This window comes from Leuresthes tenuis, unplaced genomic scaffold (genome assembly GCF_036924035.1).
Source record: "Leuresthes tenuis unplaced genomic scaffold, fLeuTen1.0.hap1 SCAF_5, whole genome shotgun sequence".
Lineage (NCBI taxonomy): Eukaryota > Metazoa > Chordata > Actinopteri > Atheriniformes > Atherinopsidae > Leuresthes > Leuresthes tenuis.
The window spans coordinates 23,479,639-23,506,719 of record NW_027325359.1 but is presented as its reverse complement, the minus strand read 5'-3'; the positions used below and the strand labels follow the sequence as shown (position 1 = coordinate 23,506,719).

General features: G+C 42.7%; 5 non-coding genes across 5 annotated transcripts; all 5 read right to left on the bottom strand.

The window, feature by feature from the left end:
- Window positions 1-14,833: 14,833 nt before the first annotated feature.
- On the bottom strand, window positions 14,834-14,947 carry LOC140308253 (U5 spliceosomal RNA). Its single transcript, XR_011916217.1, has one exon. It is a non-coding gene; the product is annotated as a U5 spliceosomal RNA (small nuclear RNA).
- Window positions 14,948-15,358: 411 nt separating this feature from the next.
- Window positions 15,359-15,549, bottom strand: LOC140307996 (U2 spliceosomal RNA). Its single transcript, XR_011916011.1, has one exon. It is a non-coding gene; the product is annotated as a U2 spliceosomal RNA (small nuclear RNA).
- A 305-nt stretch (window positions 15,550-15,854) lies between these two features.
- On the bottom strand, window positions 15,855-15,971 carry LOC140307816 (U5 spliceosomal RNA). Its single transcript, XR_011915846.1, has one exon. It is a non-coding gene; the product is annotated as a U5 spliceosomal RNA (small nuclear RNA).
- Window positions 15,972-16,382: 411 nt separating this feature from the next.
- On the bottom strand, window positions 16,383-16,573 carry LOC140307875 (U2 spliceosomal RNA). Its single transcript, XR_011915900.1, has one exon. It is a non-coding gene; the product is annotated as a U2 spliceosomal RNA (small nuclear RNA).
- A 307-nt stretch (window positions 16,574-16,880) lies between these two features.
- LOC140307808 (U5 spliceosomal RNA) lies at window positions 16,881-16,996 on the bottom strand. Its single transcript, XR_011915839.1, has one exon. It is a non-coding gene; the product is annotated as a U5 spliceosomal RNA (small nuclear RNA).
- Window positions 16,997-27,081: the final 10,085 nt, after the last annotated feature.

Here is a 27,081-nt window from a genome sequence, read left to right as displayed (position 1 = left end):
TGCCCAACCACTCATCATCAAAAGCAGGAGTGGATGTGTTCGGCTATAAAAAGGTTTGAATGTCCGAGCATAATTTGTAAAAAGCGGGTAAGAAAAGGTTCGAATGCCCGAACATACACCATCAAAAGAGGGAGCGGAGGTGTTCCGCTGTAAGAAGGTGTGAATGTCCGACCAGAGTTGGTAAAAAGCGGGTAAGAAAAGGTTAAAAAACCCGACTGTACACAATCAATAGCGGGAGCAGATGTGTTCGGCTACAAGAAGGTGTGACAGTCCGACCATGGTTTGTAAAAAGCGGGTAAGAAAAGGTGCAAATGCCCGACAATGTATGATCAAAAGAGGGAGCGGAGCTTTTCGGCTACAAGAAGGTTTGAATGTCCGACCATAGTTTGTAAAAAGCGGGTAAGAAAAGGTTCGAATGCCCGACTATACACCATCAAAAGCGGAAGCGGAGGTGTTCCGCTGTAGACGGTGTGAATGTCCGACCATAGTTGTTAAAAAGCGGGTAAGAAAAGGTTAAACTACACGACTGTACACAATCAATAGCGGGAGTGGAGTTGTTCGGCTACAAGAAGGTGTGAAAGTCCGACCATGGTTTGTAAAAAACGGGTAAGAAAAGGTTCGAATTCCCGAATATATACCATCAAAAGCGGAAGCGGAGGTGTTCGGTTGCAAGAAGGTGTGAACGTCCGACCAAAGTTTGTAAAAAGCAGTTAAGAAAAGTTTCGAATATCCAACCAAACAAAATCAAAAGCAGGAGCAGAGCTGTTCGACTGCAAGTAGGTGTGAATGTCCAGCCATAATTACTCACAAACGGGTAAGAAAAGGTAGTATTGCCACTCCATACATGATCAAAACAGGGAGCGGAGGTGGTTCAGCTGCAACGTGTGAATGTCTGACTATAGTTTGTAAAAAGCGGGTAAGACAAGGTGCGAATGCCCGACAATGTATGATCAAAAGTGGGAGCGGAGGTGTTCGGCTGCAAGGTCTGAATATCCAACCATAATTTCTAAAAACCGGGTAAGAAAAGGCTCGAAAGCCCGACTTTACACCATCAAAAGCGGGAGCGGAGGTGTTCAGCTGCAAGAAGGTGTGAATGTTCGACTAAAGTTTGTAAAAATCTGATAAGACAAGGTATGAATGTCCGACAATGTATGATCAAAAGCGGGAGCGGAGGTGTTCATCTGCAAGCAGGTCTGAATGTCCATCAATAATTGCTAGAAAACATGAAAGTAAAAATTTCTAAAATCAAACCGCGCATGATCATAAGTGGGAGAGGAGGTGTTCAGCTGCAAGAAGGTGTGAATGTCCATCAATAATTGCTAGAAAACATGAAAGTAAAAATTTCTAAAATCAAACCGCACATGATCATAAGTGGGAGAGGAGGTGTTCAGCTGCAAGAAGGTGTGAATATCCACCCATAATTCCTGAAAAATGGGTAAAAAAAAGGTGCGAATGCCCAACCATACATCATCAAAAGCAGCTGTGGATGTGTTCGGCTACAAGAAGGTGTGAACGTCCAACCAAAGTTTGTAAAAAGCAGTTAAGAAAAGGTTCGAATATCCAACCAAACATAATCAAAAGCGGGAGCAGAACTGTTCGACTGCAAGTAGGTGTGGATGTCAGATCATAATTTGCAAAAAGCTGATGAGAAAGGGTGAGAATGCCCAACTATACACCATCAAATGCGGGAGCGGAGTTGTTCGTCTGTGAGTAGGTGTGAATCTCCGAACATAATTGCTGAAAAATGTGTTAGAAAAGGTAAGAATGCCGGTCCATACATCATCAAAAGCGAGAGAGGTGGTGTTCTGCTGAAAGTAGGTGTGAATGTCCAGCCATAATTACTCACAAACGGGTAAGAAAAGGTAGTATTGCCAGACCATACATGATCAAAACAGTAAGCGGAGGTGGTTCAGCTGCAAGAAGGTGTGGATGTCTGACTATAGTTTGTAAAAAGCGGGTAAGACAAGGTGCGAATGCCCGACAATGTAAGGCAAGGCAAGACAAGGCAAGTATATTTGTATAGCACAATTCAACAACAAGGTGATTCAAAGTGCTTCACAGAGACATTAAAACAGAAGAAATAAAAAGCATGATTTAAAATTTAAACAAAAGAAGGAAATAAGAACAATAGATAAAATCAGAAAAAATTATATATATGAAAGATAAAATCAATAGTTAAAACATGATTCCGTTTTGAAACTCAAGCTTATTCAAATGCAGCTGAAAATAGATGTGTCTTCAACCTGGACTTAAATACACTGAGTGTTTCAGCTGATCTGAGGCTTTCTGGGACTTTGTTCCAGACATGTGGAGCATAGAAGCTGAATGCAGCTTCTCCATGTCTGGTTTTGACTCTGGGAACTGATAAAATACCGGATCCAGATGACCTGAGGGGTCTGGAAGGTTCATAGTGGGTCAGGAGGTCACTGATGTATTTTGGTCCTTGACCATTCAGAGCTTTATAGACCAGCATCAGAACTTTAAAGTCTATCCTCTGATGGACAGGCAGCCAGTGTAAAGACTTGAGAGCTGGACTGTGATGTGCTCCACTTGTTTGGTCTTAGTGAGGACTCGAGCAGCTGAGTTCTGGATGAGCTGCAGTTGTCTAACTGACTTTTTAGGCAGACCTGTAAAGATGCTATTACAATAATCAAGCCTACTAAAGATGAATGCATGGACTAGTTTTTCCAGGTCCTGCTGAGACATCAGATCTTTTAGCCTTGATATATTCTTAAGGTGATAGTAGGCTGACTTTGTTAATGCCTTAATGTGTTTGTCCAAATTTAGGTCTGAGTCCATCACTACACCCAGATTTCTGGCCTGATTGGTCGTTTTTAGATTTATAGATTGAAGCTCTGTGGTGACTTTCAATCGTTTATCTTTGGCTCCAAAGACAATTACCTCAGTTTTGTTTTTGTTTAGCTGGAGGAAGTTGTGGCACATCCAGTCATTAATCTCCTCAATGCATTTTCCAAGGGCCTGTACAGGCCCTCTGTCTCCTGGTGACATTGTTATATACATCTGTGTGTCATCTGCATAGCTATGGTAGTTTATTTGGTTGTTTTTTATAATCTGTGCCAGTGGGAGCATGTAGATGTTAAACAGAAGAGGTCCCAGGATGGAACCTTGGGGAACTTGGGATTCTTGTCTGCTCAGATGTAAAGTTACCTATTGACACAAAGTACTTCCTGTTCTCTAAGTATGTTTTGAACCAGTTTAGTACAGTTCCGGAAAGACCAGCCCAGTTCTCCAGTTGTTTGAGTAATATATTGTGGTCAACTGTATCAAAGGCAGCACTGAGATCCAGTAAAACTAAGACTGACATTTTTCCACTGTCTGTATTCAGACATATGTCATTAAACACTTTGGTCAGAGCAGTCTCAGTGCTGTGGTGCTGTCTAAAGCCTGACTGGAAGGTATCATAGCAGTTATTTTGTGTTAAAAAGTAATTAAGCTGTTGAAAAACCGCTTTTTCAATGATCTTACTTAAAAATGGGAGATTTGAGATGGGCCTGTAGTTGTTCATTTGCGTCTTATCAAGATTGTCCTTTTTCAGCAGAGGTTTAATTACAGCTGTTTTTAGTGGCTCTGGAAACACACCTGGCGTTAAGGACAGGTTCACAATCAGTAACAGGTCTGACTCCAAAGTCTTTGAGACCCCTTTGAAAAAACCTGTTGGTAGGATGTCTAAACAGCAAGAGGAGGACTTCAGGTGACGTAAGATGTCCTCCAGGTCTTTACTGTTAATGGGTTGAAATAGTGTCATGGTGTTTAAACCGGTTTTCGGTGGACACAGTACATATGCTGAACCTGCTGCTGATGTACCAACTGCTTGTCTAATATTTTGGACTTTGTCTATGAAGAATTTGGCAAAGTCATTGCAGGCCATGGTGGAATGGAGTTCATTTGCCACTGACACAGGAGGGTTTGTTAGCCTGTCAACTGTAGCAAATAAGGCCCGAGCATTATGACTGTTTTTGGTGATGATGTCAGGGAAGTAGGATCTCCTTGCATTCCTCAGTTGTAAATTATAAGAGTGAAGTTTCTCTTTATAGATGTCATAATGAACCTGGAGATTTGTTTTTCTCCATCTGCGCTCAGCTTTCCGACACTCTCTTTTCCCATTTTTCACCAGTGTGGAATTTCGCCATGGAGACTTCTTCCTTCCAGAGATAACCTTCACCTTAATGGGAGCAATAGTATCCATAACATTTAACATTTTAGTATTAAAGCTACTGACGAGCTCACTGACTGAACCCCCGGACAGGGCAGGTGTTAAGGAGAAAACCTGGTTAAAGATCTTACTACTGTTTTCAGTTTTGAGATCACTGCTGTTGAGACATTTGTGTGCACTGAAATCGTACTCTCAAAGAAAACACAGGAATGGTCAGACAGGCCCACATCAGACACAGTAATCTTTGAAATGCTTAGACCCTTGGAGATCACTAAGTCTAGAGTGTGCCCCCTATTGTGCGTGGGCTCTGTTATATGCTGAGTCAGCCCAAAGTTGTCCAGAGTGTTACTCAGGTCTTTAGTCCCTCTGTCCTGAGGATTGTCCATATGGATGTTAAAATCACCAACAATAATTATACAGTCAAAATCAACACAGATCATAGACAGCAGTTCACTGAGGTCTTCAGAAAAATCTGAACAGTATTTAGGGGGCCTGTAAATATTCAGAAACAGGACACTGGGTGAGGCCTTCACCTGTATAGCCATATATTCAAAGTACTGAAAACTTCCAAGAGATAACTGCTTACATTGAAAGGATTCATTGAATAAGACTGCGACCCCTCCTCCTGTCCTGCTCACTCTGGCCTCGTTGATAAAACTATAACCAGGAGGGGTTGACTCAATAAGAACAGCAGCACTGTTATTTTGTTCCAACCAAGTTTCAGTTAAAAACATAAAATCCAGGGGGTGCTCAGTGATAAAATCATCAATTAAGAATGTTTTCCCAGCTAAAGACCTAACATTTAATAAAGCCAACTTAAGTGTTTTAGAGGTATTATTTGCCCCCTCGTGTTTGGGTGCAGTCTGTGGCACACAAGGTATGTTTACTTTATTTAAAGATCTTTTTGAGTGCAACTCTCTGTGTTTTGACTGGGTCACATTTCTCCTTCTGTCACCTAAAAGTACAGAAATTTTAAGATCTTCTAATAAACAGGGTCCCAGCTTGTCCTGGGAAAAGTCACGACTGTCAGAATTCACACAGCCTGGACCCCTCACACATCACACATCAGACTGCGGAGACAGTACATGGTGGCAGCGTGAAGGGACAGAAGGGGGTGGGGCTGGGCTCCGTCGCTTCGGCTGCTCTAGTAGGGGCGGGGCTCGGCGGGGAACCTTTGGCCGCTTTGGTGAGGGGTTTATGGGGGATAAAAAGGGATTGGGCTGGGGGGTAGATCAAAGCCCAGCATTGACCCGTTCCATCATCTCCTCAGTGAATTTCAGGTGAGGGGAGGAGGAGGGAGAAAGGGAGGGTGAGGAGCACAATGACCTGTCAGGGGTTTGGGGGGCTGGGGAAGGTCCTGGTCCTGGTCCCTGGTCCTGGTCATTAGTGCTGTTGAGAGGGTTTGGGGCAAATAAAGACCTCTCTTCTTGCCTCTGATGTCTCTCCTTTCCAAAGTTCCTCTTGGGTGGGGGCAGATGGAGTTCCTCCTCAAGGTTTCTGCTGGGATTTGTTTGTTCCTCTCTATGAGATAACTCCTTGTTTATCTCAGCCTTGGCCCCGAGCACAGATGGATGACGTAGGAAATAAAATATGTTGGAGGTGAACAGTTTCACCCCTGACTTGTTAAAATTAAATCCATTTGCCATGTATGATCAAAAGAGGGAGCGGAGGTGTTCGGCTGCAAGGTCTGAATGTCCAACCATAATTTCTAAAAACCGGGTAAGAAAAGGCTCGAAAGCCCGACTTTACACCATCAAAAGCGGGAGCGGAGGTGTTCAGCTGCAAGAAGGTGTGAATGTTCGACTAAAGTTTGTAAAAATCTGGTAAGACAAGGTGCGAATGCCCGACAATGTATGATCAAAAGCGGGAGCGGAGGTGTTCAGCTGCAAGAAGGTCTGAATGTCCATCAATAATTGCTAGAAAACATGAAAGTAAAAATTTCGAAAATCAAACCGCACATGATCATAAGTGGGAGAGGAGGTGTTCAGCTTGCAAGAAGGTGTGAATATCCACCCATAATTCCTGAAAAAAGGGGAAAAAAATGGTGCGAATGCCCAACCATACATCATCAAAAGCAGCTGTAGATGTGTTCGGCTACAAGAAGGTGTGAACGTCCAACCAAAGTTTGTAAAAAGCAGTTAAGAAAAGGTTCGAATATCCAACCAAACATAATCAAAAGCGGGAGCAGAGCTGTTCGACTGCAAGTAGGTGTGAATGTCAGATCATAATTTGCAAAAAGCTGATGAGAAAGGGTGAGAATGCCCGACTATACACCATCAAATGCGGTAGCGGAGTTGTTCGGCTTTGAGTAGGTGTGAATGTCCAGCCAAAATTACTCACAAACGGGTAAGAAAAGGTAGTATTGCCAGACCATACATGATCAAAACAGGGAGCGGAGGTGGTTCAGCTGCAAGAAGGTCTGAATGTCCATCAATAATTTCTTTAAAACATGAAAGAAAATTTTCGAATATCAAACCGCACATGATCATAAGCGGGAGAGGATGTTTTCATTGTAAGACGGTGTGAATGTCCACCCATAATTCCTGAAAAATGGGTAAAAAAAGGTGCGAATGCCCAACCATACATTATCAAAAGCAGCTGTGAATATCAGATCATAATTTGCAAAAAGCTGATGAGAAAGAGTGAGAATGCCCGACTATACACCATCAAATGCGGGAGCGGAGGTGTTCGGCTCTGAGTAGGTGGGAATGTCCGACCATAATTGCTGAAAAATGTGTTAGAAAAGGTAAGAATGCCGGTCCATACATCATCAAAAGCGGGAGCAGAGCTGTTCGACTGCAAGTAGGTGTGAATGTCCAGCCATAATTACTCACAAACGGGTAAGAAAAGCTAGTATTGCCAGACCATACATGATCAAAACAGGGAGCGGAGGTGGTTCAGCTGCAACGTGTGAATGTCTGACTATAGTTTGTAAAAAGCGGGTAAGACAAGGTGCGAATGCCCAACAATGTATGATCAAAAGAGGGAGCGGAGGTGTTCGGCTACAAGAAGGTGTGAAAGTCCGACCATGGTTTGTAAAAAGCAGGTAAGAAAAGGTTCGAATGCCCGAACATACACCATCAAAAGAGGGATTGGACGTGTTCCGCTGTAAGAAGGTGTGAATGTCCGACCATAGTTGGTAAAAAGCGGGTAAGAAAAGGTTAAAATACCCGACTGTACACAATCAATAGCGGGAGCAGAGTTGTTCGGCTACAAGAAGGTGTGAAAGTCCACCCATGGTATGTAAAAAGCGGGTAACAAAAGGTTCGAATGCCCAAATATGTACCATCAAAAGTGGAAGCGGAGGTGTTCGACTGCAAGTAGGTGTGAATATCAGATCATATGCAAAAAGTTGATGAGAAAGGGTGAGAATGCCTGACTAAACACCATCAAATGCGGGAGCGGAAGTGTTTGGCTGTGAGTAGGTGTGAATGTCCGACCATAATTGCTGAAAAATGTGTTAGAAAAGGTAAGAATGCTGGACCATACATCATCAAAAGCGGGAGAGGTGGTGTTCGGCTGCAAGAAGGTGTGAAAGTCCGACCATGGTTTGTAAAAAGCGGGTAAGAAAAGGTTTGAATGCCCGAATATACACCATCAAAAGTGGAAGCGGAATTGTTCGGCTGCAAGAAGGTGTGAACGTCCGACCAGTTTGTAAAAAGCAGTGAAAAGCGAGAAAAAGCTTTTCGTTAGTTTTGCATGATTTGGGATTTTGCTTATAAAATGCATTCCTTCACTCAAACTATGTTAAAACTGATTTGTCCTTCATATTTACCTTGTCTAGAAAGATTTAAACAAAAAAAAAACCCAATGTACTTTGCAGTAAAAGAAAGAGCAAATCTAAGATCTAAAAGTTTCAGGAATCCGAGTATAAGCTTGCTTTCATGAGTTCTTCACGATTTCGGATTATGCTACAAAATGAATTGCTTTGCTCAAACCAAGTTAAACCTGCTTTGTCCTTCCATATTTATCAATGTCGAGATAGATTTAAACAAAACAAAAAAAACACGTTGTACTTTGCAATATAACAAATAGCAACACTGAAGGATCAGGAATCCGAGAATAAGCTTTTCATGTGTTGTGCATGTTTTGAGATTTTGTTTTAAAATGAATTCCTTCACTCAAACTATGTTAAAACTGCTTTGACATTGATAAATATGAAGACAAAGCAATTTTAACTTGGTTTGAGCAAAGCAATTCATTTTATAGGAAAATCCGAAATCATGCAGAACGTATGAAAATAAGCTTATTCTCGGATTCCTGTTCCTTCAGTGTTGCTCTTTCTTCTACTGCAATATACAATGTTGTTCTTTGTTAAAGTCGATCTAGACATTGATAAATATGAAGTTAAAAGCAGTTTTAACATAGTTTGAGTGAAGGAATTCATTTTATAGCAAAATCCCAAATCATGCAGAACGTATGAAAAGAAGCTTATTCTCGGATTCCTGATCCTTCAGTGTCTCTCTTTCTTCTACTGCAATATACAATGTTGTTCTTTGTTGAAGTCGATCTAGACATTGATAAATATGAAGGACAAAGAATTTTTCACTTGGTTTGAGTGAAGGAATTCATTTTATATATAAAATCCCAAATCATGCAGAACGTATGAAAGTAAGCTTATTCTCGGATTCCTGTTCCTTCAGTGTTGCTCTTTCTTCTACTGCAATATACAATGTTGTTCTTTGTTGAAGTCGATCTAGACATTGATAAATATGAAGGTAAAAGCAGTTTTAACATAGTTTGAGTGAAGGAATTCATTTTATAGCAAAATCCCAAATCATGCAGAACGTATGAAAATAAGCTTATTCTCGGATTCCTGATCCTTCAGTGTCTCTCTTTCTTCTACTGCAAAATCTAATGTTGTTCTTTGTTGAAGTCGATCTAGACATTGATAAATATGAAGGTAAAAGCCGTTTTACCATAGTTTGATTGAAGGAATGCATTTTATAAGCAAAATCCCAAATCATGCAGAACTCATGAAAAGCTTTTTCTCGGATTTCTGAACCTTTCTTTCTTTTACTGCAAAATACTACGTTGTTTTTTGTTCAAATCTATCTAGACATTTATAAATACCAGCCGAACATCTCTGCTGCCGCTTTTGATAATTTATGGTTTGGCATTCTTACCTTTTCTTACCCGTTTGTGAGTAATTATGGCTGGATATTCACACCTTCTTGCAGCCGAACAGCTCTGCTCCTGCTTTTGATTTTGTTTGGTTGGATATTCGAACCTTTTCTTAACTGCTTTTTACAAACTTTGGTCGGACGTTCACACCTTCTTGCAACCGAACACCTCCGCTTCCGCTTTTGATGGTATATATTCGGGAATTCGAACCTTTTCTTACCCGTTTTTTACAAACCATGGTCGGACTTTCACACCTTCTTGTAGCCGAACAACTCCACTCCCGCTATTCATTGTGTACAGTAGGGTAGTTTAACCTTTTCTTACCCGCTTTTTACCAACTATGGTCGGACATTCACACCGTCTACAGCGGAACACCTCCGCTTCCGCTTTTGATGGTGTATAGTCGGGCATTCGAACCTTTTCTTACCCGCTTTTTACAAACTATGGTCGGACATTCAAACCTTCTTGTAGCCGAAAAGCTCAGCTCCCTCTTTTGATCATACATTGTCGGGCATTTGCACCTTTTCTTACCCGCTTTTTACAAACCATGGTCGGACTGTCACACCTTCTTGTAGCCGAACACATCTGCTCCCGCTATTGATTGTGTACAGTCGGGTTTTTTAACCTTTTCTTACCCGCTTTTTACCAACTCTGGTCGGACATTCACACCTTCTTACAGCGGAACACCTCCGCTCCCTCTTTTGATGGTGTATGTTCGGGCATTCGAACCTTTTCTTACCCGCTTTTTACAAATTATGCTCGGACATTCAAACCTTCTTATAGCCGAACACATCCACTCCTGCTTTTGATGATGTGTGGTTGGGCATTCGAACGTACTTCTTGCCCGCTTTTCATTCATTATGGGTGGACATTCACACCTTGTCGCAGCCAAACACCTCCGCTCCCTGTTTTGATGGTGTATGGTTGGACATTCGCACCTTTTCTCACCCGCTTTTTGCAAACTATGGTCAGCAATTCACAGCTTCCTCTCCACCATACTTGTATGGTGGGATATTCACACCCACTTGCATCCGAAGACCTCCGCCCCCACTTTTGTTGATATTTAGTCGGTCATTTGCACCTTACCCGCTTTTGGCAAACTATGGCCTTCTTGCAGCCAAACACCACTGATCTCGCTTTTGATGATGTAAGGTTGGGCATTCAGACCTTGCTTCACCTGCTTTTCACCAAATATAGTCGGACATTCACACCTTCTTGCAGCCGAACACTTCCGCTCCACCTTTTAGTGTTCTATCACACCTTTTTTTCACCGCATTTTATAGATTATGGTTGGAAATTCTCAACCACTCTCATCCGAAGACCTCTCCTCCCGCTTTTGTTAATATATTTGAACTTTAGTCAGACATTCACACCTTCTTGCAGCTGAACCACCTCCGCTCCCTGTTTTGATCATGTATGATCTGGCAATACTACTTTTTCTTACCCGTTTGTGAGTAATTATGGCTGGACATTCACACCTACTTTCAGCAGAACACCACCTCTCTCGCTTTTGATGATGTATGGACCGGCATTCTTACCTTTTCTAACACATTTTTCAGAAATTATGGTCGGAGATTCACACCTACTCACAGACAAACAACTCCGCTCCCGCATTTGATGGTGTATAGTCGGGCATTCTCACCCTTTCTCATCAGCTTTTTGCAAATTATGATCTGACATTAACACCTGCTTTTGATGATGTATGGTTGGGTATTCGCACCTTTTTTTTACCCATTTTTCAGCAATTATGGGTGGACATTCACACCTTCTTGCAGCTGAACATCTCCGCTCCCGCTTTTGATCATACATTGTCGGGCATTCGCACCTTGTCTTACCAGATTTTTACAAACTTTAGTCGAACATTCACACCTTCTTGCAGCTGAACACCTCCGCTCCCGCTTTTGATGGTGTAAAGTCGGGCTTTCGAGCCTTTTCTTACCCGGTTTTTAGAAATTATGGTTGGACATTCAGACCTTGCAGCTGAACACCTCCGCTCCCTCTTTTGATTATACATTGTCGGGCATTCGCACCTTGTCTTACCCGCTTTTTACAAACTATAGTCAGACATTCACACGTTGCAGCTGAACCACCTCCGCTCCCTGTTTTGATCATGTATGGTCTGGCAATACTACCTTTTCTTACCCGTTTGTGAGTAATTATGGCTGGACATTCACACCTACTTTCAGCAGAACACCACCTGTCTCGCTTTTGATGATGTATGGACCGGCATTCTTACCTTTTCTAACACATTTTTCAGCAATTATGGTCGGAGATTCACACCTACTCACAGACAAACAACTCCGCTCCCGCATTTGATGGTGTATAGTCGGGCATTCTCACCCTTTCTCATCAGCTTTTTGCAAATTATGATCTGACATCCACACCTACTTGCAGTCGAAAAGTTCTGCTCCCGCTTTTGATTATGTTTGGTTGGATATTCGAACCTTTTCTTAACTGCTTTTTACAAACTTTGGTTGGACGTTCACACCTTCTTGTAGCCGAACACATCCAGAGCTGCTTTTGATGATGTATGGTTGGGCATTCGCATCTTTTTTTTATCCATTTTTCAGGAATTATGGGTGGACATTCACACCTTCTTGCAGCTGAACACCTCCTCTCCCACTTATGATCATGTGCGGAATGATTTTCGAAATTTTTACTTTAATTTTTTCTAGCAATTATTGATGGACATTCAGACCTTCTTGCAGCTGAACACCTCCGCTCCCGCTTTTGATCATACATTGTCGGGCATTCGCACCTTGTCTTACCAGCTTTTTACAAACTTTAGTCGAACATTCACACCTTCTTGCAGCTGAACACCTCCGCTCCCGCTTTTGATGGTGTATAGTCGGGCTGTCGAGCCTTTTCTTACCTGGTTTTTAGAAATTATGGTTGGACATTCAGACCTTGCAGCCGAACACCTCCGCTCCCTCTTTTGATCATACATTGTCGGCCATTCTTACCTTTTCGCTTTTGATGATGTATGGTCCGGCATTCTTACCTTTTCTAATACATTTTTCAGCACTTATGGTCGGACATTCACACCTACTCAGAGCCGAACACCTCCGCTCCCGCATTTGATGGTGTATAGTCGGGCATTTTCACCCTTTCTCATCAGCTTTTTGCAAATTATGATCTGACATTCAGACCTGCTTTTGATAATGTATGGTTGGGCATTGGCACCTTTTTTTACCCATTTTTCAGGAATTATGGGTGGACATTCACACCGTCTTGCAGCTGAACACCTCCTCTCCCGCTTATGATCATGTGCGGTTTGATATTCGAAAATTTTCTTTCATGTTTTAAAGAAATTATTGATGGACATTCAGACCTTCTTGCAGCTGAACCCCTCTGCTCGCGCTTTTGATGGTGTATAGTCGGGCATTCGCACCTTGTCTTACCCGCTTTTTACAAACTTTAGTCGGACATTCAGACCTTCTTGCAGCTGAACCACCTCCGCTCCCTGTTTTGATCATGTATGGTCTGGCAATACTACCTTTTCTTACCCGTTTGTGAGTAATTTTGGCTGGACATTCACACCTACTCACAGCCGAACAACTCCGCTACCGCATTTGATGGTGTATAGTCGGGCATTCTCACCCTTTCTCATCAGCTTTTTGCAAATTATGATCTGACATTCACACCTACTTGCAGTCGAAAAGCTCTGCTCCCGCTTTTGATTATGTTTGGTTGGATATTCGAACCTTTTCTTAACTGCTTTTTACAAACTTTGTTCGGAGGTTCACGTCTTCTTGAAGCCGAACACCTCCGCTTCCGCTTTTGATGGTGTACAGTCGGGCATTTTAACCTTTTCTTACCCGCTTTTTACCAACTATGGTCGGACATTCACACCTTCTTGTAGCCGAACACATCCACTCCTGCTTTTGATGATGTATGGTTGGGCATTCGCACCTTTTCTTAACCATTTTTCAGTAATTATTGGTGGACATTCAGACCTTCTTGCAGCTGAACACCTCCGCTCCCGCTTTTGATGGTGTATAGTCGTGCTTTCGAGCCTTTTCTTCCCCGGTTTTTACAAATTATGGTTGGACATTCAGACCTTGCAGCCGAAAACCTCCGCTCCCTCTTTTGATCATACATTGTTGGGCATTCGCACCTTGTCTTACGCGCTTTTTACAAACTTTAGTCAGAAATTCACACCTTGCAGCTGAACCACCTCCGCTCCCTGTTTTGATCATGTATTGTCTGGCAATACTACCATTTCTTACCCGTTTGTGAGTAATCTTCTAAAAGGTCATACCTGTCATTTTTTCCATTGAAACCATAAATATTTAAGAGGTTAAAGTCTTGCCCCATAAAATTCAAGTGTGCTAAAAGTGCCCGTCCGTCTCGCACCAGAACATGCGGATTTTTAATTAGAATGGCCACACCATCATTTTTAATTTGATTTGAGCCACTCCATATCGATAAATGGGGCCACATTTCCTCCCATTGTCTATGGTTTTTCAAAAAAGGTAGTCCACATTCTTGTATTAAAAACACATCTGATTTTATGGAGTCTAAGAAGGATATAATACTCTGGGCTCTTGTCTTTGATTTCACACTTCTCACATTTAGTGTTGAGAAGGTGAGAACCATTAAAAGGATAAAGGAAAGAAGGTATGTCATTTTCGTTTTTCTAAGTTATCAAAACAAATTACACACTCAGGTTATTTCTTGGGAAACTAGCTCTCCTTTTCGGACTCTCGTGTTGGCCTCTGATGCAATGTTGCATTTAACTTTGAGTCCCTGGGGGTTGATTGCAGAGCTAAAGGGAATCAGAGGACAACTCAGATGCCGTCCTCCTCGGCTGTTGACCTTCGGGGAGGTGAGTACCTTCACTAGACTCACCTGTCTGCTCTTCCTCCTCATTTAGCGTAGCTCCACCCTCTGCCTGTGAATTCTCACAGACTTCAGCACTGAGTGGTGAGGCCTCTACAGGCCCCTCTCCTTTTTGCTCCTCACTTCCAATCCAAGCTTTTAGCGGGAAGTTTGAATTTATTGGGTCAACCTCTTCACTTTGTTCACCAACTGCCACCTCTGGTCCTTCTCTTTGTTGGCTTGACTGTGGCTTTACCGTCTTTAATTTGTTGGCAAAAGATTTAGGGCAATCTCAGAAGAGGTGATTTAATTCTCCACAGAGATTACATTTCCTGCCATTTGGACACTCTCCAAAAGTGTCCCCAATTTCTCTGCACTTCCCACATATCACCTTGGTACAAGCCTCAACCAGGTGCCCATGCTCACCACACTTGCGGCAGAGCTTGGGCTGCCCCTGGTACTGGATGTAACCTCGGTTTTCGAGGTGGCCAGAGTGTCACTTTGCATCTCCGCCCACCCGCTGCACTGAGCACTCTTCAGCCCTTTTAAATGGTATAACTTTGCACTCCCGCACGCTCCAGCGAGCACCATTCAAGCAACAACTTTGCACTCCAGCTTCAAACATCGGCACAGTCGCAACAAGTAAGGCAACTCTACTCAGAGAAGTCACTCTGCACAGTAACAAGATTTCTTTTGCACAGACGGAAAGGGCTTCACCCGCAAAGGTAAAGCCTGCCAAAAATAGCAACAACTCATTAGTGCTGCTCTCCACGGAAGTCTTTAGTAAAAGGCGAAAGACTTGTACATTATGAAGAGAAACCAGAGTACGATTATCTGTCACTGCGGGAGCAGGGCATCAGGCTAGTTGGCATAGCCACCTTCCCCATGGTGAGCTTTGCTTGGTTGAGACGCTTGCTCCCCCTCCTTGCTCCTCGGCTGACCAAGTAGGAAAAATCGGGCCCTATTCGATGGCTGCCTTGTCTTTTACTCTGTGCAAAAGACAAGGCAGCCACAAACACCACGGGAACACCGTATTGAGGCTTTGTTCTGACCGCTCATTCAGTGTCGCGTTTCTTTCAAGCAATTCTCCCGGTTAGCCCACACTCGGCTCGCCCCCAGAGCTGTGTTAAAGTCTACTTCGCATTCACTCTCTTTTCTCAGCAGACTAAAAGAAAGTTTCATCTTGGGCTCCCTGAAACTTCCATCCTGCACCACTGTTTGCTTTTTCACAAGAGCAGAGAAGAGCGCACCGTTCCCAGCGGCACTGCAGTACCGGGTCGATGCTTGGAGTGAACGGAGCAAGCTCCTTTTTCAACTCCTATTGCTAAAAATCCATTTAATATGTAGTCCTCGTACAAAGGCCATATCAGATATTAAACTAATAAGAACAGGTACTACACTTGATCTTAGCCAAAAGGCCGAGAAGTGATAACTGTCCACTGGTTCACGTCCGAGGGCCCTTCCTGGCACAATGCGCACTTGTAGCGGTGTTCTTTTTATGGCCATAGGTGGCCAGAGTGTCACTTTGCACCTCCGCCCACCCGCTGCACTGAGCACTCTTCAGCCCTTTTAAATGGTATAACTTTGCACTCCCGCACGCTCCAGCAAGCACCATCCAAGCAACAACGTTGCACTCCAGCTTCAAACATCGGCACAGTCGCAACAAGTAAGGCGACTCTACTCAGAGAAGTTACTCTGCACAGTAACAAGATTTCTTTTGCACAGACGCAAAGGGCTTCACCAGCAAAGGTAAAGCCTGCCAAAAATAGAAACAACTCATTAGTGCTGCTTTCCACGGAAGTCATTAGTAAAAGGCGAAAGACTTGTACGTTATGAAGAGAAACCAGAGTACGATTATCCGTCACTGCGGGAGCAGGGCATCAGGCTAGTTGGCATAGCCACCTTCCCCATGGTGAGCTTTGCTTGGTTGAGACGCTTGCTCCCCCTCCTTGCTCCTCGGCTGACCAAGTAGGAAAAATCGGGCCCTATTCGATGGCTGCCTTGTCTTTTACTCTGTGCAAAAGACAAGGCAGCCACAAACACCACGGGAACACCGTATTGAGGCTTTGTTCTGACCGCTCATTCAGTGTCGCGTTTCTTTCAAGTAATTCTCCCGGTTAGCCTGCACTTGGCTCGCCCCCAGAGCTGTGTTAAAGTCTACTTCGCATTCACTCTCTTTTCTCAGCAGACTAAAAGAAAGTTTCATCTTGGGCTCCCTGAAACTTCCATCCTGCACCACTGTTTGCTTTTTCACAAGAGCAGAGAAGAGCGCACCGTTCCCAGCGGCACTGCAGTACCGGGTCGATGCTTGGAGTGAACGGAGCAAGCTCCTTTTTCAACTCCTATTGCTAAAAATCCATTTAATATGTAGTCCTCGTACAAAGGCCATATCAGATATTAAACTGATAAGAACAGGTACTACACTTGATCTTAGCCAAAAGGCCGAGAAGCGATAACTGTCCACTGGTTCACGTCCGAGGGCCCTTCCTGGCACAATGCGCACTTGTAGCGGTGTTCTTTTTATGGCCATAGGTGGCCAGAGTCTCACTTTGCACCTCCGCCCACCCGCTGCACTGAGCACTCTTCAGCCCTTTTAAATGGTATAACTTTGCACTCCCGCACGCTCCAGCAAGCACCATCCAAGCAACAACGTTGCACTCCAGCTTCAAACATCAGCACCAGTTGCAACAAGTAAGGCGACTCTACTCAGAGAAGTCACTCTGCACAGTAACAAGATTTCTTTTGCACAGACGGAAAGGGCTTCACCCGCAAAGGTAATGCCTGCCAAAAATAGAAACAACTCATTAGTGCTGCTTTCCACGGAAATCTTTAGTAAAAGGCGAAAGACTTGTACGTTATGAAGAGAAACCAGAGTACGATTATCCGTCACTGCGGGAGCAGGGCATCAGGCTAGTTGGCATAGCCACCTTCCCCATGGTGAGCTTTGCTTGGTTGAGACGCTTGCTCCCCCCCTTGCTCCTCAGCTGACCAAGTAGGAACAATCGGGCCCTATTCGATGGCTGCCTTGTCTTTTACTCTGTGCAAAAGACAAGGCAGCAACAAAAACACCACGGGAAAACCGTATTGAGGCTTTGTTCTGACCGCTCATTCGGTGTCGCGTTTCTTTCAAGCAATTCTCCCGGTTAGCCCACACTCGGCTCGCTCCTAGAGCCGTGTTAAAGTCTACTTCGCATTCATTCTTGTTTCTCAGCAGACTCTTGGGATTTTATCTATAAAATGAATTCCTTCACTCAAACTATGTTAAAACTGCTTTGTCCTTCATATTTACCATGTCTAGAAAGATTTAAACAAAAAAAACAACGTTGTACTTTGCAGTAAAAGACAGAGCAAATCTAAAGTTTCATGAATCCGAGAATAAGCTTACTTTCATGAGTTCTTCACGATTTGGGATTTTGCTATAAAATGAATTCCTTCACTCAAACTAAATTAAAACTGCTAAACCGCTAATCTGTTACATGTAAGGCAGATGTCAAATTCACCGAAATAGGATCTAAGGGTATTCGGCCAATCGAGCTGTAGCAGCTTCGGTAAAAGAGTATAAGTTGAAGAGTTTGTGAATAAAGGTGTGCGCACACATAGTGAGCTGTAGGAAAATAGGCAGGGAGCAATGCCGGCTGGGGTATATGTTCTTGTATGTTGTCTGACTGTTTGATTTGAATGTGTTGTGTAAGTGTCCTGTTGAATGTTACATGTTTGGGCTTTGACACGCTTCACTGTGGTTGTTAACTGTGTGGTGTGTCCTGAAATGTTATATGTTTGGGCTGTGTGACATGCTTAATGCTTGTCAGTAGCTACCCACTTATTCATATATAGCAACTGACAACATAAGAAGTCCGGACATACTTTGATAGTAGTTGTAGAAGTATCCTTATTGATAATAGATAAACTAATTCATAGTGATAGAACAGTAGATGAACAGGTGCCTGCACATGTCTCACGAAAATAAAATGGGTGTATGATTGCTGACGGCAGAGCAATACTGCCAAACTTATGAGTTCTTGTGGCAAACTTGATTCAGTGTCTTGACGTGTATACGCTGTTTCGCTGACTTGATTGTCACAAGAAACAAAGTGTGTTTGATAAGATCCGACCATTTTATTACGGGAGGATCAGTATCAGTATTCGGCTGCAAGTAGGTGTGAATGTCCAACCATAATTTGTAAAAAGCGGGTAAGAAAAGGTTCTCATGCCCGACTATACATTAACAAAAGCGGGAGGAGAGGTCTTCGGATGAGAGTGGGTGAGAATTTCCAACCATAATCTATAAAATGCGGTGAAGAAAAAGGTGTGAATGCTACATAGAACACTAAAAGGTGGAGCGGAAGTGTTCGGCTGCAAGAAGGTGTGAATGTCCGACTATATTTGGTGAAAAGTAGGTGAAGCAAGGTCTGAATGCCCAACCTTACATCATCAAAAGCGAGATCAGGTGTTTGGCTGCAAGAAGGCCATAGTTTGCCAAAAGGTGCGAATGACCGACTAAATATCAACAAAAGTGGGGGTGGAGGTCTTCGGATGCAAGTGGGTGTGAATATCCCACCATACAAGTATGGTGGAGAGGAAGCTGTGAATGGCCGACCATAGTAAAAAGCGGGTGAGAAAAGGTGCGAATGTCCACCATTATACACCATCAAAACAGGGAGCGGAGGTGTTTGGCTGCGACAAGGTGTGAATGTCCACCCATAATTAATGAAAAGCAGGCAACAAGTAGGTTTGAATGCCCAACCATACATCATCAAAATAAGGAGCGGAGGTGTTCCGTTGTAAGAAGTTATGAATGTCCGACCATAGTTGGTAAAAAGCGGGTAAGAAAAGGTTAAAATACCCGACTGTACACAATCAATAGCGGGAGCGGAGTTGTTCGGCTACTAAAAGGTGTGAAAGTCCGACCAAGTTTTGTAAAAAGCGGGTAAGAAAAGGTGCGAATGCCCGACAATTTATGATCAAAAGAGGGAGCGGAGTTGTTCAGCTGCAAGAAGGTCTGAATGTCCATCAATAATTAATAGAAAAAATTAAAGTAAAAATTTTGAAAATCAAACCGCACATGATCATAAGTGGGAGAGGAGGTGTTCAGCTGCAAGAAGGTGTGAATGTCCACCCATAATTACTGAAAAATGGGTAAAAAAAAGGTGCGAATACCCAACCATACATCATCAAAAGCAGCTGTGGATGTGTTCGGCTACAAGAAGGTTTGAACGTCCAACCAAAGTTTGTAAAAAGCAGTTAAGAAAAGTTTAGAATATCCAACCAAACATAATCAAAAGCGGGAGCAGAACTGTTCGACTGCAAGTAAGTGTGAATGTCAGATCATAATTTGCAAAAAGCTGATGAGAAAGGGTGAGAATGCCCGACTATACACCATCAAATGCGGGAGCGGAGTTGTTCGTCTGTTAGTAGGTGTGAATCTCCGACCATAATTGCTGAAAAATGTGTTAGAAAAGGTAAGAATGCCGGTCCATACATCATCAAAAGCGAGAGAGGTGGTGTTCTGCTGAAAGTAGGTGTGAATGTCCAGCCATAATTACTCACAAACGGGTAAGAAAAGGTAGTATTGCCAGACCATACATGATCAAAACAGGGAGCGGAGGTGGTTCAGCTGCAAGAAGGTGTGAATGTCCGACTAAAGTTCAAATATATTCACAAAAGCGGGAGGAGAGGTCTTCGGATGAGAGTGGTTGAGAATTTCCAACCATAATCCATAAAATGCGGTGAAAAAAAGGTGTGATAGAACACTAAAAGGTGGAGCAGACGTGTTCCGCTGTAAGAAGGTGTGAATGTCCGACCATAGTTTGTAAAAAGCGGGTAAGAAAAGGTTAAAATACCCGACTGTACACCACCAATAGCGGGAGCAGGGTTGTTCGGGTACAAGAAGGTGTGAAAGTCCACCCATGGTTTGTAAAAAGCGGGTAAAAAAAGGTTCGAATGCCCGAATATATACTATCAAAAGCGGAAGCGGAGGTGTTCGGCTGCAAGAAGGTGTGAACGTCCGACCAAAGTTCGTAAAAAGCAGTTAAGAAAAGGTTCGAATATCCAACCAAACATAATCAAAAGCGGGAGCAGAGCTGTTCGACTGCAAGTAGGTGTGAATGTCAGATCATAATATGCGAAAAGCTGATGAGAAAGGGTGAGAATACCAGACTATACACCATCAAATGCGGGAGCGGAAGTGTTTGGCTGTGAGTAGGTGTGAATGTCCGACCATAATTGCTGAAACATGTGTTAGAAAAGGTAAGAATGCTGGACCATACATCATCAAAAGCGGGAGAGGTGGTGTTCGGCTGCAAGAAGGTGTGAAAGTCCGACCATGGTTTGTAAAAAGCGGGTAAGAAACCAAAAGAAACCAAAGTTTGTAAAAAGTAGTGAAAAGGTAGAAAAAGCTTTTCGTGAGTTTTGCATGATTTGGGATTTTGCTTATAAAATGCATTCCTTCACTCAAACTATGTTAAAACCGATTTGTCCTTCATATTTACCATGTCTAGAAAGATTTAAACAAAAAAAACAATGTTTACTTTGCAGTAAAAGAAAGAGCAAATCTAAAGTTTTAGGAATCCGAGTATAAGCTTGCTTTCATGAGTTCTGCACGATTTCGGATTTTGCTATAAAATGACTTGCTTTGCTCAAACCAATTCCAAACCACCCGACTTTATCCTTTTAATGGTTCTCACCTTCTCAACACTAAATGTGAGAAGTGTGAAATCAAAGACAATAGCCCAGAGTATTATATCCTTCTTAGAACTCCATAAAATCAGATGTGTTTTTAATACAAGAATGTGGACTACCTTTTTTGAAAAACCATAGACAATGGGAAGAAATGTGGCCCCATTTATCGATATGGAGTGGCTCAAATAAAAATAAAAATGATGGTGTGGCCATTCTAATTAAAAATCTGCATGTTCTGGTGAAAGGTAGCACAGTGGTGAGAGACGGACGGGCACTTTTAGCACACTTGAATTTTATGGGGCAAGACTTTAACCTCTTAAATATTTATGGTTTCAATGGAAAAAATGACAGGTATGACCTTTTAGAAGATTACTCACAAACGGGTAAGAAATGGTAGTATTGCCAGACAATACATGATCAAAACAGGGAGCGGAGGTGGTTCAGCTGCAAGGTGTGAATTTCTGACTAAAGTTTGTAAAAAGCGCGTAAGACAAGGTGCGAATGCCCAACAATGTATGATCAAAAGAGGGAGCGGAGGTTTTCGGCTGCAAGGTCTGAATGTCCAACCATAATTTGTAAAAACCGGGGAAGAAAAGGCTCGAAAGCCCGACTATACACCATCAAAAGCGGGAGCGGAGGTGTTCAGCTGCAAGAAGGTCTGAATGTCTACCAATAATTACTGAAAAATGGTTAAGAAAAGGTGCGAATGCCCAACCATACATCATCAAAAGCAGGAGTGGATGTGTTCGGCTACAAGAAGGTTTGAATGTCCGACCATAGTTTTTAAAAGGCGGGTAAGAAAAGGTTCGAATGCCCGAACATACACCATCAAAAGAGGGAGCAGAGGTGTTCCGCTGTAAGAAGGTGTGAATGTCCGACGATAGTTGGTAAAAAGCGGGTAAGAAAAGGTTAAAATGCCCGACTGTACACCATCAAAAGCGGAGGTGTTCGGCTTCAAGAAGACGTGAACCTCCGAACAAAGTATGTAAAAAGCAGTTAAGAAAAGGTTCGAATATCCAACCAAACATAATCAAAAGCGGGAGCAGAGCTGTTCGACTGCAAGTAGGTGTGAATGTCAGATCATAATTTGCAAAAAGCTGATGAGGAAGGGTGAGAATGCCCGACTATACACCATCAAATGCGGTAGCGGAGTTGTTCGGCTGTGAGTAGGTGTGAATGTCCAGCCAAAATTACTCACAAACGGGTAAGAAAAGGTAGTATTACCAGACCATACATGATCAAAACAGGGAGCGGAGGTGGTTCAGCTGCAAGAAGGTCTGAATGTCCGACTAAAGTTTGTAAAAAGCGGGTGAGACAAGGTGCGAATGCCCGACAATGTATGATCAAAAGAGGGAGCGGAGGTGTTAGGTTGCAAGAAGGTCTGAATGTCCAACCATAATTTGTAAAAACCGGGAAGAAAAGGCTCGAAAGCCCGACTATACACCATCAAAAGCGGGAGCGGAGGTGTTCAGCTGCAAGAAGGTCTGAATGTCCACCAATAATTACTGAATAATGGTTAAGAAAAGGCGCGAATGCCCAACCATACATCATCAAAAGCAGGAGTGGATGTGTTCGGCTACAAGAAGGTTTGAATGTCCGACCATAGTTTTTAAAAGGCGGGTAAGAAAAGGTTCGAATGCCCGATCATACAACATCAAAAGAGGGAGCGGAGGTGTTCCGCTGTAAGAAGATGTGAATGTCCGACCATAGTTGGTAAAAAGCGGGTAAGAAAAGGTTAAAATGCCCGACTGTACACCATCAAAAGCGGATGCGGACGTGTTCGGCTTCAAGATGACGTGAACCTCCGAACAAAGTTTGTAAAAAGCAGTTAAGAAAAGTTTCGAATATCCAATCAAACATAATCAAAAGCGGGAGCAGAGCTGTTCGACTGCAAGTAGGTGTGAATGTCAGATCATAATTTGCAAAAAGCTGATGAGAAAGGGTGAGAATGCCCGACTATACACCATCAAATGCGGTAGCAGAGCTGTTCGACTGCACGTAGGTGTGAATGTCCAGCCATAATTACTCAAAAAGGGGTAAGAAAAGGTAGTATTGCAAGACCATACATGATCTAAACAGGGAGCGGAGGTGGTTCAGCTGCAACGTGTGAATGTCTGACTATAGTTTGTAAAAAGCGGGTAAGACAAGGTGCGAATGCCCGACAATGTATGATCAAAAGAGGGAGCGGAGGTTTTCGGCTGCAAGAATGTCTGAATGTTCAACTACAATTTGTAAAAACCGGGGAAGAAAAGGCTCGAAAGCCTGACTATACACCATCAAAAGCGGGAGCGGAGGTGTTCAGCTGCAAGAAGGTCTGAATGTCCGTCAATAATTGCTGGAAAACATGAAAGAAAATTTTCGAATATCAAACCGCACATGATCATAAGCGGGAGAGGTGGTGTTTAGCTGCAAGAAGGTGTGAAAGTCCGACCATGGTTTGTAAAAAGCGGGTAAGAAAAGGTTTGAATGCCTAAAAATACACCATCAAAAGAGGGAGCGGACGTGTTCCGCTGTAAGAAGGTGTGAATGTCCGACCAGAGTTGGTAAAAAGCGGGTAAGAAAAGGTTAAAAAACCCAACTGTACACAATCAATAGCGGGAGTGGATGTGTTCGGCTACAAGAAGTTGTGACAGTCCGACCATGGTTTTTTAAAAAGCGGGTAAGAAAAGGTGCAAATGCCCGACAATGTATGATCAAAAGAGGGAGCGGAGCTTTTCGGCTACAAGAAGGTTTGAATGTCCGACCATAGTTTGTAAAAAGCGGGTAAGAAAAGGTTCGAATGCCCGACTATACACCATCAAAAGCGGAAGCGGAGGTGTTCCGCTGTAAGACGGTGTGAATGTCCAACCATAGTTGGTAAAAAGCGGGTAAGAAAAGGTTAAACTACCCGACTGTACACAATCAATAGCGTGAGTGGAGTTGTTCGGCTGCAAGAAGGTGTGAAAGTCCGACCATGGTTTGTAAAAAGCGGGTAAGAAAAGGTTTGAATGCCCGAATATACACCATCAAAAGTGGACGCGGAATTGTTCGGCTGCAAGAAGGTGTGAACGTCCGACCAGTTTGTAAAAAGCAGTGAAAAGCGAGAAAAAGCTTTTCGTTAGTTTTGCATGATTTGGGATTTTGCTTATAAAATGCATTCCTTCACTCAAACTATGTTAAAACTGATTTGTCCTTCATATTTACCTTGTCTAGAAAGATTTAAACAAAAAAAAACCAACGTACTTTGCAGTAAAAGAAAGAGCAAATCTAAGATCTAAAAGTTTCAGGAATCCGAGTATAAGCTTGCTTTCATGAGTTCTTCACGATTTCGGATTTTGCTACAAAATGAATTGCTTTGCTCAAACCAAGTTAAACCTGCTTTGTCCTTCCATATTTATCAATGTCGAGATAGATTTAAACAAAACAAAAAAAACACGTTGTACTTTGCAATATAACAAATAGCAACACTGAAGGATCAGGAATCCGAGAATAAGCTTTTCATGTGTTGTGCATGTTTTGAGATTTTGTTTTAAAATTAATTCCTTCACTCAAACTATGTTAAAACTGCTTTGACATTGATAAATATGAAGACAAAGCCATTTTAACTTGGTTTGAGCAAAGCAATTCATTTTATAGGAAAATCCGAAATCATGCAGAACGTATGAAAATAAGCTTATTCTCGGATTCCTGTTCCTTCAGTGTTGCTCTTTCTTCTACTGCAATATACAATGTTGTTCTTTGTTGAAGTCGATCTAGACATTGATAAATATGAAGTTAAAAGCAGTTTTAACATAGTTTGAGTGAAGGAATTCATTTTATAGCAAAATCCCAAATCATGCAGAACGTATGAAAAGAAGCTTATTCTCGGATTCCTGATCCTTCAGTGTCTCTCTTTCTTCTACTGCAAAATCTAATGTTGTTCTTTGTTGAAGTCGATCTAGACATTGATAAATATGAAGGTAAAAGCCGTTTTACCATAGTTTGATTGAAGGAATGCATTTTATAAGCAAAATCCCAAATCATGCAGAACTCATGAAAAGCTTTTTCTCGAATTTCTGAACCTTTCTTTCTTTTACTGCAAAATACTACGTTGTTTTTTGTTCAAATCTATCTAGACATTTATAAATACCAGCCGAACATCTCTGCTGCCGCTTTTGATAATTTATGGTTTGGCATTCTTACCTTTTCTTACCCGTTTGTGAGTAATTATGGCTGGATATTCACACCTTCTTGCAGCCGAACACCACCTCTCCCACTTTTGATGATGTATGGGCCGGCATTCTTTACCTTTTCTAACACATTTTTCAGCAATTAGGGTGGGACATTCACACCTACTCACAGACAAACACCTCCGCTCTCGCATTTGATGGTGTATAGTAGGGCATTCTCACCCTTTCTCATCAGCTTTTTGCAAATTATGATCTGACATTCACACCTACTGCTTTTTACAAACTATGGTCGGACATTCACACCGTCTTACAGTGCAACACCTCCGCTCCCGCTTTTGATGGTGTATAGTCGGGCATTCAAACCTTTCTTACCCGCTTTTTACAAACTTTGGTCGGACATTCAGACCTTCTTGTAGCCGAAAACCTCCGCTCCCTCTTTTGATCATACATTGTCGGGCATTCGCACCTTTTCTTACCCGCTTTTTACAAACCATGGTGAGACTTTCACACCTTCTTGTAGCCGAACACATCCGCTCCCGCTATTGATTGTGTACAGTCGGATATTTGAACCTTTTCTTACCTTCTTTTTACCAACTATGGTCGGGCATTCACACCTACTTACAGCGGAACACGTCCGCTCTGTCTTTTGATGGTGTATGTTCGGGCATTCGAAGCTTTTCTTACCCGCTTTTTACAAACTATGCTCGGACATTCAAACCTTCTTATAGCCGAACACATCCACTCCTGCTTTTGATGATGTATGGTTGGGCATTGGAACCTACTTGTTGCCCGCTATTCATTAATTATGGGTGGACATTAAAACCTTGTCGCAGCCAAACACGTCCGCTCCCTGTTTTGATCATGTATGGTTGGACATTCGCACCTTTTCTCACCCGCTTTTTGCAAACAATGGTCAGCAATTCATAGCTTCCTCTCCACCATACTTGTATGGTGGGATATTCACACCCACTTGCATCCGACGACCTCCGCCCCCACTTTTGTTGATATTGAGTTGGTCATTTGCACCTTACCCGCTTTTGGCAAACTATGGCCTTCTTGCAGCCAAACACCTCTGATCTCGCTTTTGATGATGTAAGGTTGAGCATTCAGACCTTGCTTCACCTGCTTTTCACCAAATATAGTCGGACATTCACACCTTCTTCACACTTCCGCTCCACCTTTTAGTGTTCTATAACACCTTTTTTTCACCGCATTTTATAGATTATGGTTGGAAATTTTCAACCACTCTCATCCGAAGACCTCTCCTCCCGCTTTTGTTAATATATTTGAACTTTAGTCGGACATTCACACCTTCTTGCAGCTGAACCACCTCCGCTCCCTGTTTTGATCATGTATGGTCTGGCAATACTACCTTTTCTTACCCGTTTGTGAGTAATTATGGCTGGACATTCACACCTACTCACAGCCGAACAACTCCGCTACCGCATTTGATGGTGTATAGTCGGGCATTCTCACCCTTTCTCATCAGCTTTTTGCAAATTATGATCTGACATTCACACCTATTTGCAGTCAAACAGTTCTGCTCCCGCTTTTGATTATGTTTGGTTGGATATTCGAACCTTTTTTAACTGCTTTTTACAAACTTTGGTTTGCTCATCCACATCTGCTTTTGATGATGTATGGTTGGGCATTCGCACATTTTTTTTTACCCATTTTTCAGTAATTATGGGTGGACATTCACACCTTCTTGCAGCTGAACACCTCCTCTCCCACTTATTATCATGTGCGGTGTGATTTTCGAAATTTTTACCTTCATGTTTTCTAGCAATTATTGATGGACATTCAGACCTTCTTGCAGCTGAACACCTCCGCTCCCTCTTTTGATCATACATTGTCGGGCATTCGCAGCTTTTCTTACCCGCTTTTTACAAACCATGGTCGGACTGTCACACCTTCTTGTAGCCGAACACATCCGCTCCCGCTATTGATTGTGTACAGTCGGGTTTTTTAACCTTTTCTTACCCGCTTTTTACCAACTCTGGTCGGACATTCACACCTTCTTACAGCGGAACACCTCCGCTCCCTCCTTTGATGGTGTATGGTCGGGCATTCTAACCTTTTCTTACCCGCTTTTTACAAACTATGCTCGGACATTCAAACCTTCTTGTAGCCGAA